This window comes from Pleurodeles waltl, chromosome 10 (genome assembly GCF_031143425.1).
Source record: "Pleurodeles waltl isolate 20211129_DDA chromosome 10, aPleWal1.hap1.20221129, whole genome shotgun sequence".
NCBI lineage: Eukaryota > Metazoa > Chordata > Amphibia > Caudata > Salamandridae > Pleurodeles > Pleurodeles waltl.
The window spans coordinates 791,572,680-791,583,757 of NC_090449.1; positions in this window are offsets into that span (position 1 = coordinate 791,572,680).

Genomic DNA, 11,078 nt, shown 5'->3' on the forward strand with positions numbered 1-11,078 from the left:
GGCTCTCCAGCAAACCTAGTGCTGCTCTCATTCTAAAACTAGCATGAAAGCAGCACCAGGATTGGTCTGAGCATCTTGGCCGCCGCTCAGACACTGAATGGGAGTCTGTGCAGTTCACAGCTGGGTTGGAGAAACCTGAGTGTTCATGTGTATTTCGCCGGCCTAAGACGGCCGGCCAAACACAAATGCGCATTTAAAGTGCACAGACTCCACCCCTCCTCCTAATTGTCCCTCCCATGGCCCAGCCCTGCCCCTCCCTGCACTTGCCGCTGGCTGAGCCACCAGCTGTAAAATAAAACAATAATTAAATATAGTTTTATTTGCAGCTCCTGGCTCTTAGCAAGGGGGTCAGCACTCCTTCGTCATTGCAAGGGAGCCGCCCCTAGCAATTGGTTCACATACAGTTTCATATAAAATTAGAATTCCTTGCCACTAAGTACCATTGCAGCAGTATTACTGGCAATTATATTAATCGCCTACCTACCACTGCCTACCATTTAATTAGCCTGAGCTGGCCTTGTATTCAACTTTTGTGGACTCATGTAAGTTCTTTCTGGCAATTAATTGAATGTATATTGATGTGTTTGATTCATATGCTGCAATTGATGGGGCCCTCAATCAAAGGTACGTGGGAATACCACATCATTGTTCCTACATGTGGATTTCTGATCCCACAGTGACAAATAAATTGGGGGCAGGAATACCAAGATACTCCAATGTATACACTGAAAAATAAGGAATTACAATGGTTCTTATTGTTGCTGCACCCAGTTCTTGTTGGAATTCCTCATTTTTGGGCTATTTATAACTTGAATATTTTACCTTCTTTGAAATGTCTAGGAGAACATCAGGAGTATGGGTTTACCATTTTAATCCAATCCTTATTCAGCTCGTAACTCTAGATGGAAATGGTGATAGACAGGAAAGGTCAAATTCACAAAGGGAAATCTGTGGGCGGAGATCTCAGCGAATGTAAATTTACACACATGCATAGATATTTGCCTGTAAGCAATTCAACAAATACGGATGGGGGTTTACACCTTGTATTAGCAGTGCATGCCTCCACACCCTTATATGAGGGTTGAGGACATATGACACTCAAAATATGACTGTACAATTACTAACAGTTACTGTGAGAGTCTATTTCTACCAAATGTAGTTCTACATAGTATAAGTGGAGATCTCCGCCTAGGCAACGTAAATCTACAAATTGAAAAGAATAGGGCAGCAGGCATTTCCTGAGGGACACAATTCACACCTTACACACATTACTATTGGAGCCCATAAACAGAGGCCACGCCCTGGGCTCTGCCCTCTTCACATTTTGCTGAGAGGCACTGTGTTGGCAGACAACGGCTACAGTTGTGTTAAATGTTGCGTGCTATGTGTGTATTTTTTAGGCTGTTGTAATGCAGGAAGAGAGTTGTGGATTTAACATTCCGATTTACAATGGGCTTACTCTGTTGTAGATGCATCTCTCTTTAATTTTCCTTTTCCTTCTCCCACGTTGTAGTAAGTAATCCCAATTTACCAACCACTTTTCCTAGCCACAGTTACGTTTATACATAACACATAGATCTACATGTGTGTAATTCTGTGCTTTCTCAGCGGAGAACTCTTCACATAAAAGATAGGACTGGCACAGACAATGATCTATGCCACTATCAGTGCATTTTGTATTTAAGAGTATATGAAGTAGATATACAGGAGTATTTCCACCCATATGGGTAAATGAGTTTCTGAATTGCCCCTTAAGTGTCTATCTGTTCTTTACATGTGTTTGTAAAAATATTCAGTAGAATGGCTTCTACTGACTTCAAGGTGTGCCACTCCATCATCTTGTTAAGGTACCTTATGGAGTGCTCTTGAGGCACCTGTATGTCAGGCAGCGACCTTTAAATTGCATTCTGGCAAGGACTGGGCTGGATATCTATTCGGGGTGTGTGAACTCCTAAATTAGGCTTAGGTGACACGTAATGGAGCAGGGACATCTACTACCCTCAGAGGTCGACTCAAATCTTTTGATTCAGACAGGAGTAATAAGATCCTCAAACCAATCAATAAGAACCCTTAGCAATAAACAATGACAATTTGCAATAAGGAGTCAGAAATTTACACTCACCATGACCTATGTGGTCATGAATCACCACACCAATTTAATAAAGTTCAAATCTTTATTGCCCTTATATTAACAATGCTAAAATAACGTAAATAATATGCAAAACCAAATGATAGCAATATAGAAACAGTATAGGTTGTCCAGAATATCTTAATAATCTCAGTCTGATAAGAACAATCAACATTAAACACTCTGAAAGAATTATACAGAATAACAACAGGAATATTTGAGGAATAGAAACAGATTTTATTAGTTGTGCAGTTGAATCAGTCATAATCAATTAATAAACACATTTTTCAACTATTGGGTCTGAAATCCTGGCTACCAAATTCTATTTTGAAAAGCATGTGTGGGGCTGGGTTTTGTCATATGTAAAATCAAAATAAGGCAAACATTAATTTAGAAAACATCTAACTATGGCACTAACAGAAATGTGGTTGGATTTCTAAGGAAAAACCTGTAAAAGAAAACAAATGCACATTGGTTATACCTCTCCTAAGAACGACAGCATTTAGCAGAGTCTTCTTCAGCAGAGCACAGGAAAAGCAGGTCTCTAGCAATATGCATCAGGATCATGGAAAGGGCAAGAGTTCAGTAAAGTTGGGCCTCAAGGTAACTGACCTGTGAGAATAACATAAGTGCAACTCCAAACCGGAACACTATGTACAGAGCTACATCATCTAGAACTTTGCCTAATTAAAGTCCCAAAAATCACTAACTAGACTTCGATTAGACAAGACTATGCATTGTGACAATGAGCAACCAATCAAATTCTCCAATATCATCTTTTTCCTCTTTTCCTCGAGAGAGGCTCACAGGGACACTCTTCTCCGGATGACAGTTTCTGCAGAATATTAACATTGTAGAAAACAGCACAAAACATGACATTTTTGCTAACTTTATTTCATACCAGACACTAAGGCCTATTGTTAAAACTTTCAATAGTTATTACAAGGAAGTACAGAATGAGCAGAGTGAAAAAGGCAGTAGATTTTTACTATGAGTTTTCAATAGGATAACTAATAAACAATGTTTGTAAAAGACTTTCAATAAAGTCAGCATAACATCACAGCCTTGTACTTCTGGAAAAATACTAAAGCTGAGGCCTTTTGACTAAATCTAATACATGAAGAAATAAAACAATTTTAATATTCAAACCATATTTAGTACATTATTTAATTAATCAATCATAATTTCAAATCATTAGTTTTATTCATCAATATTAATGATCTTTTTCAGTACAAGTAGTTATGATTCATCAAAATACATTTTCTAAGTTATTTATTATTTCATATAAAACTCAAGATGGTGGAACCATGTCAGCCACATTTCAAACATGTATGTTTACACTTCTAGAACAAGATTCTCTAATTAGGCCTTTTAGTACACATGATTTATGCAATTCGTTTACTCATCTTTTATTAATAATATTTGCTCTCTAACACTAGTTCTTGTGGAAGATAAAGATGATCTTATCTTTGGGCAGGACATGAAGCAATTTGCGGTGTTTTATTTTTTTGTGGCATGGGAAATAGCACTTTTGTAGGCCTGCATAAAGTGTTGCTGTAGGCAGGGCAACAGTTAATAAAGGCGCCAATAACAATATGATGTTTCTGCATAAAGACTGAAAACAAGGTCTGCTTAAGAAGCTCTAAGGAATAGCACCAGGACAAGAACTGAGAGCAGACCTTAGCAGGCAGGATGGAGAAATGGACTCTAGAAGAAGCACACCCACAGGGTGGGAGTTGCAGGTCTATAAGTGATGGCAGATGAAGAGTGTGGAGTGGTGGTGAGGAAGCAGGCCAAGGATGCACCAACTCCAGCAGGTAGGTATGATGAGTGGAGATCCATGACGCAGAAGAAATAAAGCCAATCACAACAATTTATATCTGGAAAATGCGTTGATGAGGCAATGCACAGCTTGAGATGACAAGAACTGAGACCATAGAGCTGACATCGCCACAAGCTAGAGTGTTTTCCTACCTAATGCGTAAGTTCTCTCAGTGCTTCAGTGTTTTTTCTGTATTTCTTTCCTCTCATCCAAATATGCTGAGCTGACTGCAAAGCTCAGGCAAGGGTGTACGGAAATACCAACTGCATGGGTATTATTGTTAGTTGAGAGACAGAAAAGCAGAGCGACCTGGAAAGGGCAATGGTTGGGGGAGAGGGCTAAAAGGGGACACAAGTCTCCCAACTCTTTGGCCTTAATATAGAATTGTCTAATGCACTATAAGAAAATGTAAATGGCTGGGAAATAGCTAATGCAGCCAGTATAGAACGGAAAGAAAAGAGAGAGTTTCAGCTTGTCAAGAACTGTATAATTTATTCTCTCCTTCTCCACTCTCTATGCCAGGAATGTCTCTAAGGTATCCATAACCAGTTGGCAACAATAGTGTAGAGCGTGGAGAAAGGCACTGATCCCGACAGGGCAGCTCAACATAATCTCCTATGCAGACGACACCCAACTCATCCTCTCACTCTCCGATGACCCCACCACCCCAAAACTAACTTCCACAGATGCATGACAAGCTCCGCCAACTGGATGAAAGAAAACTGCCTGCAGTTCTGATCTTCGGCAACGGCAGCAACAGATGGAACAACTCCTGTGGCCTTCAGAACTGGGACCCGTATTCATTCCCACCAAACATGCCAGAAATCTCTGAATCATCGTTAACAACAGGCTCACCATGGAACCACAGATTAACACTGTCTCCTCTGCCTGCTTCTTCACTCTGCACATGCTACGTAAGATCTTCAAGCGGCTATACCCCCGCACACGCAACTTACAATGACACAGGCCCGCATCACCAGTCGACTAGACTACAGCAAAGCCCTCTATGTAGGAATCGCCTCGCAACTCTTAAGAGCTCCACAGCCAGACTCATCCTCGACCTTCCCCGATGATCCCACATCACACCGCACCTGAAGCAACATCACCGGCTCCCTGTGCAGAAAAGGTGTGTATTCAAGCTGCTCACCCACGCACACAAAGCTCTATCCAACCAAGGACCTGCCTACACTAACTACCGCCCGAATTTCCACCAACCATTAAGAAGACTTCATTCCCCCTCCCTATCGCTTGCCCACATGCAAAGCATCCATCAAAGTAGAATTGGAGGACATGCCTTCTCCCACACAGCAGCAAACACCTGGAACAGTCTTCCCATGCATCTCCAGATCTCTCATCTGGAATTCCGTAGAGCTCTGAAGACCTGGCTATTCGAATGAGCCGCTGAGACCTGCAAGTGCCTGGATACCCTGAAGGGTGATTAGTCGCATTTTACAAATCCTGTTTAATTGATTGATTGATGATAAAGAAAGGCTTGGTTGTTACAAATACGCAGTCTAAAGGGAAGCATATCCTAACATCTAGGACACATGGGGTCTGGATGCTCTGGTAAGATTCCAACCTTGGGCAACTCAATTAATTTATTTGTCTTCTGCCTGCCATCTGCTATTGACTTTGCCATTGACCTAGAACGACATTATGAAATTGTGCCACTAGGGAACTGTTTCAAGAAGCACATGGGATAAGCTGGACAGTGCAGCAATCATCATTGAGTTCACAAGTCCGAGGAAATGCAGATGATTGTCATGTGCAGGCACAACTATTAAATGTCAAATAATGTTAGCATGTATTAAAGACATTAAGGCTATATTAACATAGACTGTGTTTGTGCAGTAAATAGTATCAAGAATATGGTTTATAGCATAAATATGCTTGGCCTGGAATTCAGATACACAAGAGGCATTAGATGGTTCGGCAATATACCGATTGATAATAATGTAATGCCACATGACAGAAAGGGAGTTTTAGATTAAATAGTTAGAGATGTAGGATGAGTGATGTTTGGTATGTATCTTCCTTGTTCAGCCTAATAATATTTGTAATTCCTGAACTATTAATTATTGTGATGGGAAGTCTTGCATGGTTTGCACATATTAAATACTAATTATAAAATATCAACATGTGTGTATTGATTCTGGGGTTTGATGTGGTGGTCCCTTATCTTTCGCATAAAGAAATTCTCTTGCATGTTTCTCAGGAACAGAGAGTATGAGCTGTGGACTGGAAAATAGGTGGGTGAAAAAAACATGAGTTGATGGAAGGAAGGTTACAATAAGTCTAACCACTGGCAATCGTTCGGGTAGTATTCCAACTAATCATTCTTTTGCCCACCATGCCAAATCAGATGAGACCCACCTATAGGCAAATCAGGCTTCATCCTACTCCAGTAGGAACTGTCCAGCCTGAACTGTGTGCATGCGGATGAGAACGTGTTTGTGTTAGAGACAGTGTAAGTACAAGTGTGAGTGTCTGTATGTTTGACCATGCATGTGTGAGTGGCATTGGGTAGCGAGGTGAGTGAGTACAAGTGAGAATGGCTCTGATTAATTGACAAAGCCTCAGATTACAGTTCAGTGAGTCAGAATGAGTGAGTGAAAGACGTGACTGGAAGTGAGTGTATGAGAATGAGTGTGGGTGAGAATTAGTGAATCAGAGTGAGGCTAAGTGAAAGTGGGTCAGTGTAAAAGTGAGTGCAAGTGACTGAAAGTAAGAGTGAGTGCGAATGAATGAGTCAGAGTGAGAATCATTGAAACTAAGTAAAATGTATGAGTGGCAGTTAGAGTGAGGTACAGTGAGAGACTGGAAATGAGTAAGAATACCTAAGTGAGAGGAAGAACGAGTTCAAAAAGGTGAGTGAAAATAAATGAGTGAGTCCAAATAAGTGACATTTAAAGAGAGAGTGAGTGAGAATGAGTGTGAGTGTGAGTGAGTGAACGTAAGTGAGCATTAGTTAGAATGTGACCTCATGCTTGTAAGTCTGTCATTGGCCTGTGCATGCTTAGGATAATTATTGACTTAGAGGCCCCCATGGCAAAATACTGCTGCCACTGTAATACGGGAGACAATTCATAGTATGCCAGTCACATGTGACAAAATACTGACATACTTGGAGTAACACTTGGCATATTGGCCACCCATGCATAAATGCTGGAGCTGGCATACTGAAGGTAATTCTTGGCATAGGGACCATACAATCATACAGAAGAAATATGTCTGTAGTAAATAAGTAAAAATAAAAAATATGCTGAAAGTACCACTGAAGAGACAAAGCATAAGACAGTATTTCTTTAGTTAATAAGAACAAGATTATCTATTTCAGTAAGAAAAATTTAGTTGAGCAGAGTCAGGGTAATGTCAGGCTGTGCATATATAGTGCCATCACTGGAGTCCTCAGATTGGCTGTGAATGCAGATGGTAGACATTTTGGGCATTTTGAGTTGGTAAATCAAGATTACAAGCCAACGCATTGCGTCAAAGAGTACAGCAGAAGTTAGATATCAGTGCTGAGAATTGCATGTTGGGTAAATAATCCATCTTAGTGGGGAACAATATTTGAGATAAGTCATGTGGTTATAATATTTGGCATTTTGGAGATGTTTGGTTTTCATGTATATATTTATAATTGCCAATAAAAAAATCTGCAAGCTAGAGAGGAACACAGAGAGGATAATGTTGCACAGAGTTACTTGTTGGTGATCTTTCCCGCTAATATTAAATGGCCTCAAAAATATGTTACAGGCAGATTTGTAATATCATGCAAGTCTCTTGAGCCCTATATTCCAGAGATGAACATGCTGTAAAGAGCAATCGTAGAGAGGAGGAGCAATTCCTGCTCTTTTACAGTGTTGTTTTTTGGGTACCGGGATATTTCTAGGCTAATATAATATTCTAGCAATTTGGGCGAGCGCATAAATCTTTAACGGTGCATCCTGCACGTTATGCAGTTACCCTCAGGTAATAAGGTTACAAACGCTTCCGAAATGCAATTTCCAGTGTTGGACATCTATTTACCAGTATGAGTCAGGTTAATGAGATTGTGCGACTCTCTTCTTGTCAATTTCTCTTCAGCATGAAACCGACAATATACAAAGTTCATATGAAGCTATCGGTCTATTCCCAAAGTTGCCCTTGGGGCCAACACTTCAGGTGAAACTGAAAAGGAAAACATTATCTTTTAAGTTCAAAAATTGCTTCTATCAGATTGAGATATTTATGGCCTTGTTGTGCAATTTTAGTTATAAATTGTCACCAAGTGGAATATCTTATATTCTTATTGTTACCAGAAATCAATTTCTTCCACCAAATAAATCAGAAATGTAACAGAAACAGTTTATAACGGCCGCAAAAATAGATGCAATGTCGGCTAGGTCTGTAGCAGTACTAACATTTCTTTGTGAAATTCACATTGTCTGTTTCGTTTATCCATAAACTGATATTAATCTGACACTTGCATTGTTTCTGCTAAATGCTTATAAATTTCCTACGTGCAAACTCTTTTGTTAACAAAGGTTTTTGGAGTCTGTTTTTCTGACAAATGAACATAATAAGTAAGGGAAGTTTTGGGGAATATTCTCCATGATTAAACTACACTCCAAGCCATCTTCATCTAAATCCTGGCCTCCACCATAGAACTCAAATGGTTGAACTGCTCAACTAGGCTCAACCACAGCAGCCCCACGGAATCTGATCCGCAAGCCTAGCTAAAGCTTACTCAGTCTGGATTGGCATGAAAAGGATGTCCTACAGTGACTTCAGCCAGCTTTCAGGCTCAAAACAGCTAAACTAGCAAAAGGATCACCAAAATGCTGCTTATTAGTATTTCCAGATTTCCACTCCTTCGCGAACACAGGGACACCCAAGGAGTCCGACAGAATTTATCCTCGTTAAGATCTTAGGCCGACATTTCATAAGGGTTTGCGTCAAGGTTGTGTCACACTTTTATGCAACAGCCCAGTGCGAAATCATTGCTATTTACTAAGCCATGAAAATCCACTGTGACACTGGTTTCAACCTTATTAGGGCTCTTCAGTACATAGCGCTGCCTTGAGTTACTTTCCATCGGGGAGTTTTTCCAGGGTGGAGCATGGGCAGTCCCATTCATCTATCCACGGATTTTGAGGCAATCCAAGATTTACTAAAGTGAGTAAATCTGGGATTGCATCAAAAAGATACATCTCCCTAAAGCAGGTGGGTTTTTTGTTATTTCCTCTTTCTATGTGTGTTGCATTTGCAGCACACATAGAAAGAGGAAATTGTTTTTGAGGATTGTTTTTGTGTAGCTAGGTGTCTCTTTCTGCACAAACCAATCCTTCCTGCAACACAGACACCTTTTCACCAAGGTTCTAGGCAGCACACTGCGCCAGTGCTAAGAGACCGCAGAAATGTGCCATATCTTCGTAAATATGGTGTATTTGTGCTGCCTCCCTTTCATGCTACGCTGGACAGCAATTTTGCATGCTGACCTGATTTGCAATAAATGTTATTAAATATGCTCTTTCGTGGCTAACCTGAGTATATGGCATGATCCCCTCATCCCCATTATCCCAGAACTCCTTATTTCTGCTCTGGTAAGTGCCTTTCTGGCTTATTTTCTGGAGTATCCGCTCTGTCAAAGAAGCTACAGTTTCTGGTTTAGGTGAGTCTGAAAGTGTATTTAGTGAAAGCCTTGAATCACAGAAAAATGGAGCAGCAGGTCACCCAGCAATAGCTAAGAGGTCACTCTTCCTGTGGTGAGGCAACACTCACCTTTATATCATGTTAGCGAGAATCAGTGGCATGTCAGAACGTTTCAGTACAATAACGAGCAGGTACAAGAGTGAAGTCTAGAGAAAGAGAGAAAATGCCCTTCAAAAGTATCAACAGTTGACCACAAAAACTACAAGTATAGCAATTTTTGAAAGATGATGCCTCAGGTGCCAGGAGCACCCTGCATCTCAGCTCTGACTCAGCCACTTTTCAGTATGGTCAAGCAAGCATAGGAGTTATAAGCTATTGGTGACACATAAGTTTGGCTGTGCCATTAGGAGTGACATAATCATGTAATTGACGATACATATATCATGAGTCTTAAAGTTACTAATGTAAACAGGAGCGTCCAAAATCGTATTACTGAAGGTGCATTCACTGTAGAAGACTAGAAGTTCATGTATACGTGTGGTCTACTGTTTGACTTTAACTTTGCGGGATTGTAGTACTCATGCACATTTATATTCATGTATTCTGCTTATGGTATAACTGCATATATTCATATTTGATTTATAATTCTTGTTTTCATTTCTAATTGCAAGATTTGCTTATAATCATGTACTTCGAATGTGCATCAAATGTTTTATTAAGTTAGCATAACCAAAGACCTGGAACATTAGGTTTCTTGTGTTTAAGCTTCAACGAAGAATTTTGCTCGTGTTGCAATATTTTTTCTTTGCAGGTGCATCCATGCGAGTATACAGTTAATAAAAGGTATATTGGTGTGTTGAAGATAGAGGGGAACAGGAGGATGCTTTAGCAAGGACAAGTAGCACTAACAAACTGAGAAGAAAAGACTCCTGTTTGTGTACCAGACACCGGCACACATTCAAGGCCATCCTGATGTTCAATCAGTGGATTGAGAGACGTGAGGGGAGTTGCCAATTTCAACTATGTAAGGAAGGTGGAAAATTACTGGCATGGATGACGTAGCTTTCTTGAAGGTTCTGTGGGTTTAATTGGTATTCACCTAGTTAGACAAAAGCAGATTCCCTAGACACCTGGAGTGGTACAAACCTCTTTACTCTTTAGTCCTTTGTGTGGCTTTCTGCTATCCATCGCTTCTCTATCAGAACGTCTACTGAAGTTTCAGCTATGCTAACACGTTCCTTTATATTTCTTGAGACTTAATTAGGATTTCCCCTTTAGTTTTGTTCAGGACACTTAGATTTACTTAGATTCTCAAATGATTAGGCAAGAGGAGAGCAACATATATACAAATCATCAGATTCTGTTTCTTATCTTTTGTAATGCTTATACAATTTGACGCTTTACTTCACCTTTGGTGATTTTGTACTTGTATAGCATGTTTTTGAGATTTGTTTATATCAGTTTGGCTGTTAATTTCTAATAAACCTTTAAACT